The sequence below is a fragment of the Saccostrea cucullata genome, unplaced genomic scaffold (assembly GCF_032062105.1).
Source record: "Saccostrea cucullata isolate Sc308-1 unplaced genomic scaffold, CSIRO_AGI_Scuc_v1 ctg3657, whole genome shotgun sequence".
NCBI lineage: Eukaryota > Metazoa > Mollusca > Bivalvia > Ostreida > Ostreidae > Saccostrea > Saccostrea cuccullata.
The window spans coordinates 22,687-34,772 of record NW_026932467.1 but is presented as its reverse complement, the minus strand read 5'-3'; the positions used below and the strand labels follow the sequence as shown (position 1 = coordinate 34,772).

Genomic DNA, 12,086 nt, shown 5'->3' with positions numbered 1-12,086 from the left:
TCCCCAGCAGCGAGCAAGTGTTCAAATTCCAGTACAAAATTAAATGTTTAACCCAAAATTAACTAAATTTAAGTAGTTTTGATTTTATTGTTAAACAAGCTAGCTTTTTCAAAACACTCAAACTCTGATCTCATTTTGCATGTTTAGGAAATAAAATTTTGTTTTTGTCAGATAAAATTAAGCAAATTGCAGGCAGTTATTTTTTTTATCCTAGGCTTATATTCTTTTAATTTTAGACTTACATGCCCCTTGGATGTTTGAAAACCGGCAAAACTTCCAAAATGAAGATGAAATCACACAATTTTTTTTAATCCTCACCTCCTAAACTGAAGAGTTAAATACACTTTTTCCAACTCCTTTTACTAAAGAGTGCCAAGGGAGATAACTAGAATTTCATGTTTTTACATAATTTAAAATCACAATATCTATTCATAATTAAAATAACCCATGGGTTTTTTAATTGTTTTTATTCTTTGATACTAGATGTTCACTATTTTATAATTCACATTCAAGGAGAGTGCGGGCCTTCTTAAAAAATCACCTGCATGTACAGACACCTTTCAATGGATATTGTTGGCTGTTTCAGTATATATTGAATTCATTTTTTAATCAACCATGCATGAAATCCATTTATAACTGTGATTAAGTATTTAGTTTGATGTATCTTAATGTAAGTATGATAGTTTTTGAAAAATCTATCACCATCATGAATCACTTATTTTCATTTCTGCCTGGTTCTTATAAATAGCTGTACTTAAAACGATTTACAGTATATCCCAAAGAAAATGACATATTTATAAGATATAACACATTTAGTTTAATAATTTTGGTGTTTTACTGCTCGAAGACAGTAAGTGTTAACTACGAAGAACATTGGATCACAAACGAAAGGACTTCAGCTTTTCCATCGTCTACACTCTATATAGGCAGTAATATTCGAGCAAAGCCTGCACGTGGTATTTATGTCTCCTAATTTATTAGATATTTCAGAGCATTCTTTGATTGCGATCATTTTTTTTAGAAAGAGGCAAGCTACTGAAGATAAGGTGGTGATGAGATTTCAACTATTTCGTTAAGTGTCAGCATTTCGTAAATGCATTGTCTTTTTTTATGACTTCTTAATGAATATATCATTTCACTAAATCTTTTTTGGCTTGAAGGATATGATCGGTCATTCTTACTCCTCCGAGGCATCTAATCCCGTCTTTGTAATTACCAAGGTACATTTAAGGACTCATTGTCCAGTTAGTAGAGTATGCCAGGGCATCAACAAAAGTGGGAACATGGGATAATTTGCATAACGGGCGAAGCCCGTTTTGCATAAATTATCCCATGATTCCCACTTTTGTTGATGTCCCTGGCATACTATACTAACTAGACAGTGATTCCTTATATTTCCTTTTCATTGTGAAATAAAATTGTAGATTTAGACTTTAAAAATGCAGACTTAGATTTAAATTACACGAGGATTCCAATGCCAATTTCAATAGTACTCGCCCACTGACGTCAAACAGAACGGCAACCGCACGAGATTTTCATGCATATTTGGCCTCCTTAGCCTCATACTCGGAGACAGATGCGCACGAGATTTGCATGCATATTAGGCCTCCTTAGCTCCTGATCATGACCTATTGACCTCCCTAATTTACATTCCGGTAGAATTATCAAGAACTTAACTCCGCTAACTTCCAAAGATTTATCACAGAGAGAAAAATTAGAAATGGAAATATTATGCTTTATACACTGTGTGATACTAATTGTTAATTTTTGAAATCGTTTTATATTTATTCTCCTCATTCTTTTTATTAGATATATCAGGGAAGCAGTAAGAGTAACAGCTATAGTAAGTTCTGATAATGAAAAATAGCAGAGGCATTATTACTAAGATCAGCGTTAAGACCAATATGCATAATTATAATTATGCTGCACATTTACTTTAATCAACAGCATAGGGTGTTTAGATAGGTTCAATACATTTGAATTCTCACTGATATAGACTTTGATAAGGATATGAAAAACTAAGGAATTTAATATGATGAAAGTGCAACCTTTACGGCCAGGCAGATATACTAAATCATTTTTGATTTAGATTGGGATCTTCAAACTACACGTACAATTGGTATATGCATAGTCTATGTCTGAACAGAACGAACTTTAATCAAAAACGTTTAATCTACTATTTGTTTGCTATATATTTATTAAAATCTAGTTTGTTTCTGGGCTAGTTTAGTTTTATCGTGGAACGTCTTGTTACCACGAGAACGTAGTTTGCGGCGAGTTACAATTTGCTGAAGATTATGGGGCCACAGGTAACTGCGAAGAGAATGTTTTGATAACATGCAAAGTCTGAATTTTCATTTCTCTTCGTCCAAGTGCTTTTTAGGAACTCCCAGTGACGCGTAACGCTTGGTGCTGCACACTATGATAAATGCAAGTTTATTTATTTACATGTAATCTGTCATTTACATGTAATATGGCATGAACCTCAAACACCCAATTCTCAAACATGATTATATACATATTTAAAAATATGCTCAAAGTTACTGCTATAGCTGAGATTCCTGGACTATATATTTCTAATAAACCAATTTATGTCCGATCTGAATTTAATGCACTTAACAGGAAGATGCTTTTTAATCAGATCCAGCTTGCACACAAATAAACAAAGCTGAAGGTTGTTTTCTGGCTGAACCAAACTGTGTTGTTGAAGGTAAGTTGGTTGAAAACATATTACAAAACATCAATTATTCAATATATGTTTTATGTTCACGTGTAATAATAGAAGATATTGACAGATTTATATTATTTTCCATGCACTTTTTTATCATTATAAAACTCATACATGAAGAAAATGTATGATCAAGTGATAAATAAATCAGTATTTAATCTACAGTAATTACCGGAACCCCTCCCAAGTAAAAATGTGTCTTAAACACGCAATATTAAACATAATCTGTAGAAATAACTTACAGTTTATATAATTTCAAGGCTAGATACATGTACAAGGATATTAAAACAAATAGGTGTCTACGAGGGTTGTCCGAAAAAATCGTGGACAATATTTCCTGAATGAGAAATAATTATCACTGTGTTCTAAAATTTTCACTTCTCCTTACCCCTGCGATATGATCAAGAATAATTCTTGAACTTTGAAGAAAAGTTCAGGAATTATATTCTTGAATCAGCTCATGAATTGTTCATGAAGATCCCATGAAGTTAAAATTGGACACTCATGATTTCATGGATTTTATTCATGAAAACCAAGTTCAAGAATATTCAAGAATTATTTGTTGTTCATGAACAAACTTGGATTTTTTAATTGCCTGCAAAATGATCAAGAATAATTCTTGAAATTTCAAGAAAACTTCATGAATTATATTCTTGAACTTTCAAGAAAACTTCATGAATGATATTAATAGGTTCAATGCATTTTCATGAACTAATCATGAATAATTTGTAAAAGTTATTTAGGAATGTTCATGAACTATTCATGAATGTTCTTGCTTTTTGTAAACAAAATTGTAATAAATTATGCAAAATGAAAAACTGAAAAAGAAAATATTTTAATAGCATCTTGAAAGATTTCACAGAATTTTTGTTTTCCAATCATGGTAACAAAATCTTTGTTCAAGTAAACAACTCTGATAAGTGATATCGATAATAAATAAATTATGTAGTTCATTCCTAGTGAAATTATGAAAAAATTCAAACGCGACTCTTTGCAGAATCCTTAACCTTACTTGGTCAAGAGGAGTGTGGGTTCTTTATTCAGCGTATTTCAAAGTGTATGCTTAAAATGGAATGGTTTTTAATCCAAGTCTCACTGTCTGGCAGAAAAGTGTGTTCAGCAATTAAGGCATCAGCTAAAAGGGCTTTCAAGGATTTTGAGAAGAGGTGGTCAAATAAAAAAAAATCTTATTGGCTTTCCCTGTGGAATTTTCAGAATTTCATCACTTGGATACTTTGATCGATTACGATTGATATTTTCATTCCTTTCTTTTGTTTTTCTTCAAGATCCTGGATTTTTTTTTGGACAGCCAGAGTTTTTTTAATCTTCTGATCTCAACTCATCAACATTATCTGTGAACTGCTTCTCTTTCCCTACAAGAACAAAGATTTTCTGAAAATGCTCATCAATGTGAAAACTTAAGACAATTTTTTTTTTCAAAATTGTTTCATTTCATTCTGCACCATAGGCACTGCCATATTTAAGCATTCCGAGCGGGAGTTTAGCCCGTTTCCCTTGCCCTCCATGTTCAAGATGTTTTAGGTGAACAGGATGGATTTTTCAATCTTTAATTATTAAATGTAACGTAATTTGGTTGGATCCTTACTCATAACACAGTTTGAAAAAAAATTCATTAAAAAAGACATAACTGAACTCTTACAAATAGACAGTAACATCTAGACAAATATCTCAGATTCAACGATTGCCTCCATTTTTTTGTAACTCACCATTAATATCTGCAGTTATTAAGTAAATTGATCCTCTGGATATTCCTTCTTCATATTCTGTTATTTTCTTCAAAGGTTGACAAAGAATGACTAGATCTACGCTAATAATCCTCCCACTCTACCGATTCACTTTCCAACGTCTCGCGCGTTTCAAAGTTTGCGCCTTTTAAAAAGTGTCATGCAGAGCTAATTAAGAAATAGTTTCGAATTGCCAAGATTGTTGTTAAACAAAAAATAACAAACACTATCTGAATGCTTTTTCACTGAAATTAATTTTTTTAAATAAATATAAGTTAAATCATTTATTGAATTGGATTTTTTACATTATACCTAAAGAGCCACAGTTTCGTATTTTCAAGTATGGCCGCCTCCATATCATGAGGACAACAAATAAATCTTGGGAACCACTCGCCCTCAAACAGAGTACCCTGAGCTATGTATAGGTATATAGTGTATAGGAGAATAGACTACAAAATACGAATGTGGGTCATGTCATAGATACTTCACAACCATGCAGCCTGTGCTGTATCATTTACACACGATGGACAGAAAAATGTGACTTGATAACTGCATCAAAATATAAAGCGTTTGACCCAAGAATAGTACGGACAAGAGATATGATTTTTAGCTGTAAATAAATCTAAGATACGTTTTTACGAAGATCATGAAATTTTTCCTAGACTATAAGTCTGTTTCATTTTCTCACAACTTGTTAAAAGTTTGACAAATAGAGAAAATTCGGTCGAACAAAGTTGTGTCGTGAAAAATGAGATAATTTAAAGCACAATATTAATATAGCTGGCCATTTTAAATCATGAAGAAACATTAGTAATTCAATATGAGAAAAAAATGCTGTCAATATTGATGCAGTGTTCTTTAAATTGCGATCATAATTTAATTACAATTTCCCTTCTAGACAGTACATAACAGAGTTTTATTATCCTGAAGAATCTAAGTTACCGATTCGGAGAGTAGAAAATAGTGATTTTAACCTCTTATGTTCTCCTACTTGTCTCTGATCCAATACTTTCAAAATCAAAACAAAAGCATGTCATTAATTAAATCAGGGGTTTGTTCAACAATTGCATCTGCATGCAAAAGTTGTATTATGGGAGTAATGAGTGTTTTCTGGAGATCGTTTGTGACAATTATTTTTACATTTTTAGTCTTCATGAAAATTCATGAACATTCATTACCTTGAACTATTAAGTTTTTTTCTTTAAACTGAAAATTAACAATATTCATATTTGTTCATCATTTGTTCATGAACTATGAATTATGAATGTTTTCATGAATTTTATTCATGAACAACTTTTATGAACCTGTTAAGAATCCTTTAAGAACCATTCATGAACAATTATGAACAACTCATAAAGGTTCTTAAAATCATGAATATCATTTCGCAGGGGTAGTATTTATTTTTCATCAATATTCATGGCAAATTTCAAAGAGTCCTCTTTTTTCCTTTACAAGTGAGATCTTCTTATCAAATTTGTCCGTTGTCTGTCGTCATTGGCGTGTCGTTGTTGTTGTTGTTGTAATTTTTTCACATTTTCATCTTCTACTCAAGAACCGCTGGACCAATTTCAAACAAACTTGATATACAGTATCCTTGGGTAAAGGGAATTTAAGTTTGTTCAAATGAAGAGCCATGCCCTCTTTCATTTTTTTTCTCCAGAAACACTGAGGCAGGAAAGATCAAACTCGTGTGGAATCATCCTAAGGTCGTGTAGATTAATGTTTGTTCAAATCATGATCCTTGGGGCAACGGTTGGGCCACAATGGCCGACCAAAGTTTTACATGTACATAGAAATATATTGGAAAAATATTTAAAAATCTTCTTCTCAGAATCCATAGGGACAGGTAAGATCAAACTCATGTGGAATCATCCTCAGGTCGTGTACATTCAATTTGTTCAAATCATGACACCCTGGGGTAGGATGGGGCCACAATGGCCAAGCAAATTCTTATATAGAGATATATTGGAAAAATCTTTAAAAATCTTCTTTTCAAGATCCATAGCGACAGGAAAGATAAAACTTATGTTGAATCATCCTCAGGTAGTTTACATTAAATTTTGTTCAAATCATGACCCCCTGAGGTAGGATGGGACCACAATGGCCGATCAAAGTTTTACAAAGAAATATATAGGGAAAATCTTTAAAAAATCTTCTTCTCCAGTGATAAGTGATATTTATATGGAAGCATCTTCAGAAAGTGTAGATCTAAGTTTTTTCAAATCATGTACCCCAAGGGATAGGGTGGACCACAATGGGGGATCCAAGTTAAACATTAAAATATTATTATAATTTTTTTAAGTCTTCTTCTAAAGAATAATAAAGCCAAATTTAGTGATATTTAAATGGAAGCATTCTCGGGTTTTGTAGAAACTTATTTGTTCAAATCATAACTCACAAAGGTAGGGTATAATCTCAATGATGGATCAAAGTTATACATAGGAAAATTGAGGGCAAATCCTAATAACAGGAAAGCTATGTTTAGTCGTATAGAAATGTAAACACCCGGATGTATTAAATATTTCAATTTGTTGAAATCATGAGTAACCTTTGGGGTAAGAAGAGGAACAATGGAGAGTCAAATTCAAATTATTACAAAGTAATATACATGTATACAAACAAAATGTTTAAAAAATCTATAAAAATCTTTTGCTCAAGAACAGCAGAGTTATATGCAGTATTGATATGAAGGCATTCTCAATAGTCTTAGAATTCAAGCCCCCCCCCCCCCCCCACCCCTCCCCTCCACCCACTCCCTCAGTAAACTTTTCAATTCTGATCTAATTAATTTTGTGCGCTTTCTAAGCCGATTCTCAGGTGAGCGACATGGCCACTTAGCCTTTTGTTGAAGGGAGACTATCTATCTTTTGAAATTTATTTCTTTTCAACGAAACAAACTATGATCAATAGAGTCCAATAAAATTCATGGAGAATGGTGTTTTTTTTTTCAAAACGAATGGTCCAAATTATACTGTCTTATTGTATACCAAAATATTTGTTATGAGAACATAAGTCAAAATTATTTGGGTTTTTTTTTATTTCTTGAACTTATTATTGTGTACAAGTTTTGGTCATTGAAGGTCGCTGACATTGCGTACTGACCAGGATAAAATGCCATAAAATGTTTAAAAAGTATTTCAAAAAAATCCGGATATAAAATGCAGTCTTTACAGAGGAAATAACTAGACATTATTCAGTCTAGTGATTTAATTATGATACTTTGACTTAAGCCGTTATACGATTTTGCATTTTTATCTTTAAATAAATTAGAGATAATTCACAATTACGTTTTTATTTTTTCAAAACGAATGGGTCAAAATATACTAATTGTATAACAAAATATTTGTTATGAGAAACAGGTCAAACTAATTTTTTTTTAAATTTCTTGAACTTATTATTGTGTAAAAATTTTGGTCATTGAAGGTCGCCGATAGTGCGCACGGACCAGGTTAAAATGCCATAAAGTGCTATCTAATGTCTTTCAAAAAATTCCGTATATATTATGCAGTCTTTACAGAGGATATAACTAGACATTTATTCAGTCTAGTGATTTAATTATGATACTTTGACTTAAGCCGTTATACGATTTTGCATTTTAATTTCTTAATAATTTAAAGATAATTCATGATAATTTTATATCTTTTTAATGTGACATTTGATTTTTTTTTTTTTTTTTTAAACATTTCTACCAAATTTGGACACAATATGACTGTAAGTACAAAAAAAGAAGTCACAGTTGTCCACCTTCTTTCTCAACAACCCTTGTTTATAGCGATATTTTATTTGTAAATTTGACTGATATAATAATAATAAAAAAGGTCCGCAAGACATTTTAAAATTCCATCAATGCTCACCCTTTTAAGATGTTGATGGTGGATGGTCACCATTCTCCTTTATCTGGACACCTTGTACAGTAACATGCGGAGGTGGCACACAATCTGCACAAGAGAGGCGTACCTGTACAAATCCTCGTCCCTCCGTGAACGGCGCAGATTGTAAAGGATCAAGCGTTGCAAGTAAATCCTCACGATCGTGTAATATTCAGCCTTGTCCAGGTAAAGATGTATACTACCAATAGACTCTCTCACGTATCTGTAAAGCATAAAAACTATAGAGAAAACATATACAGTTTAGTTATTTTCTTCGTTAGAAAACGGATTGTGAAAATAGATTAAACTTTAATCAATTTTATGCATTGAAAGTTGATGGAAATTGGTCAGCATTTGGTAAATACAGCGAATGGAATGTATGCTCTGTTACCTGTGGTACGGGGATACAAAGTAGAAGTAAAACAAGAGAATGTGATAATCCAAAGCCACAGTATGGAGGGGAAAATTGCTCTGGAACAAACATACTTACTGATACAAAGACATGTGTTATGAGGCCGTGTCCAGGTGTAATATTAGGCGTTTGTTTTAAACTATCTGTTAAGTAATTATACTTATACAATTAGATTTTATAATTCATCATCAGTAATAAATACATAAATCTATATCAAAGTTGATGGTAACTGGTCTGAATTTCTTCCCTGTGGTAACTGGAGTCAGTGTACTGTGTCATGTGGTAAAGGAACTCAAACACGTGTACGTATAACACAACGACTTTGGATACGGTTATATATATATATTTATTATGTCACTGTTGCACAATATAAACGTTCATGCATATACAGTTAGAACAATGTTGTCAGCACTGGTACAGTTAAAATATTTTAGAGTTAGTACTTGATATATCCACTGGAAGCCAAACTAGTACAGGGGGCTGCAAAGTTCGTATAGTGGTTTGTCTAAAGTTCGTGTTCTCTTCTCCGCCTGTCAAGTCTTGGAATATATATCTTCAATTTTCAAATCATCCTGGTATTAATTATTGGAAAGTTTCGAAGTCATTAATGGAATTGTTCCGTTCGATTTAATCGTAGATAGTAATCAAGTGTCCAATTAAAATATTGATTGTGGTCAGTTAATATTATTAAGCCATTTCCAATTCAATTAATTATTAAATACCAATAATGGATACTGACCACGTAAATGTTCAGATATTGATCTTTGATTTAATTGTGATAATTCATCAACACTGACCAATAATAATTCACATTAATATTTACAACAATATTGACTACATTAAACACATAATTAGTAAATAGAAATAAAGTGCGTAAGAACCTAAATGGCTCTCAAGGACATATAAGGATTATTATGCCTTATACACATATGTCCTATTTTAATCAAATACAAGAACACAACATATATTAAAAAGTTAATATGTAATTTATATACGGTAAGGTCCAATTGTGTTACATACGTTTTCGAACGTGTTCTCAACCAGCCCCTCTTTTTGGTGGTAAACCATGTGAGGGACCTAGCAAAAGAACAGAAAGCATACACTGTACACGCCCTGTTTGCCCAGGTAAAGAATCTAGCTACTCAAGAAATTGTAAATTTAATTTTGTTTAGTACGAGGCCTGACAATTTTGGCTTTGCACTTGTATGTCAAACTTAACGTTTTTCTAACCTTTTCTACCTTTTCGTAATCAACTCTTAAAATCGTAGATTTTGTAGCTCTCATATAAAGTGACTTGTTGTGAATTAATACTATACAAAAATAGAAATGAGGCAAATCGCCTGAAAAAATATAATTCCCAGAGAATCATTCGAATGTGATATTTTATTCCGTTTTTGTTCTATTGATGCTGAATAAATTAATATAGATTTCTCATTTCCTTTTTTTTTCTCAATTATAAAAGTTCCTTGGGGATGGTCACTTTTTGGTCCATTCAGTGAATGGACCCAATGCACCCTAAGCTGTGGAGCTGGAAATCAGGAGAGAATCCGACATCGGACATGTAACAACCCAGTACCGCAACACGGAGGCAGAGACTGTGTTGGATTAAGTATCTTCAAAGAAGAAAGGAAATGCAATATAAAGTCATGCCCAGGTCTGATATTCACCATTTCATTATGTTTTTAGCAGTGAAATTATGTTTTAGCAGAACAAGTGCCTTAAAAAATGATGTATTATTGAATTAAATTAAGATGAGAAATGTAACTGTCAGACAGGAAGTGCGGCGTGTCTCTATGAATATACTATAAAAAAACAATAAAAGAAAATAAAACCATCAAAGTTATATAAACGTTATTAGCAAGTTGAATTCTATACAAATATACATGTAACCCTCTCATGAGGTCGATCATTAACTCCACAGAAAAGTAGATAGACCGAAAACGAAGTGCAAGATCTATATGTTTTCTTTGAAGACTGTATACTGTATTCATGTGGAGACACCACCACTTGCCAGTGGAGAACTGCAAATTTACTCTATGTGCCATTGAGCAGTGAGGGATCTTATACGTACAATCCGATACCTCAGTTTATATGGTCTCATCAAAAGGACCGATATCTTCGTCCCAAAATGATTTGAACCTGCGACCTAAGGATCAACGTTGTACGAGGGCCGTTCAAAAATTACGCGGACTGTGTTATTAGTCCCCTACCGGTAAAACCGGGGGGACTATAGGTTTCCTCTGCGTCCGTCCGTCCGTCCGTCTAGCTATCTGTCTGTCTGTCGGTCGGTCTGTCTGTTTGTCCGTCTGTCTGTCCCCGTCAGTCTGTCCCACTTGGTTTTCCGCACTTTTTTTCTAAACGCTTGCAGATATTGAGCTGAATTTTGGTATGTGAGTGTATCTTAATGAGTTACAGATCAAGTTTGAATTTCCCTTCGCTTCATTGATTTTTGACAGAATTATGGCATTTTGAATATTTTTCATAATCGCTTAATTAAAATCGGGTTCGAACTGCGCTAACTTCCTATTGTCGACTAAAATATGAAGCGAGGAAAAAACGGTCTAGAAATGAGTTGAATTTTCGTCTTAATGTGGATTATTTTATTAGTTTTAAGGAATTTACAACTTGAAAATCTTTCAGTTTTACCTTGGACATGACTTTTGTATATTATAAAATGACATCCTGAAGAAAAAGGGGAACCCGGTAGGGGACATGTATTGCTTATGCAATACTCTCAGAATGCTTGTTTACTCTTACAGACGTCATATAGTTATACAATTTCACAGAAATATGTATTTTAAAGATTCAAATAAATTTTGGGCAAAATTTCTGTATCTAAAAAAATTCTACTAAAATTAGCGGTATGTTGATATCGTTGATGGAGAGGTACGGCGCACGACAAAAAAATTGAAGCAAAAGCATGCGGATTCAAAAATTTAACTCATTGATTTTCTAAAATTCGCGATAATTTTCAACAATTTTCTCAAATATACCTTTAAATTGTTCTATTATTATGTATTTAGATTTCGGACGTTATATTTGAAGTACTAACAGAAATAAAGTGATTTTTCTCTGATGTAATTCCCGTGAAAACGACGATGAAAATGACGTCTCCTGAATTGACGGCACACCACACTTATGTTAAAATATTTGTAATGCTCGAGATACCGTCATCAAAGATCCAAAATATGCATAATAAAACGTGTAGTAAACTAGGCTACTCGTGACATTCGCTCACAAATAGCAAATTTGAAATTTTAGACAGTTAGACCTCTGTAAAAAGGCTATACGGGAAGACGGGAAGAAGATTATAGACGAAAAGTTAAATTTAT

The 12,086-nt window shown here is 32.7% G+C and overlaps 1 long non-coding RNA gene across 1 annotated transcript; it reads left to right on the top strand.

Moving 5' to 3' along the window:
* Positions 1-2,641: 2,641 nt before the first annotated feature.
* LOC134235175 (uncharacterized) lies at positions 2,642-8,850 on the top strand. Its single transcript, XR_009985352.1, has 3 exons — positions 2,642-2,710; positions 8,337-8,528; positions 8,676-8,850. It is a non-coding gene; the product is annotated as an uncharacterized LOC134235175 (long non-coding RNA).
* Positions 8,851-12,086: the final 3,236 nt, after the last annotated feature.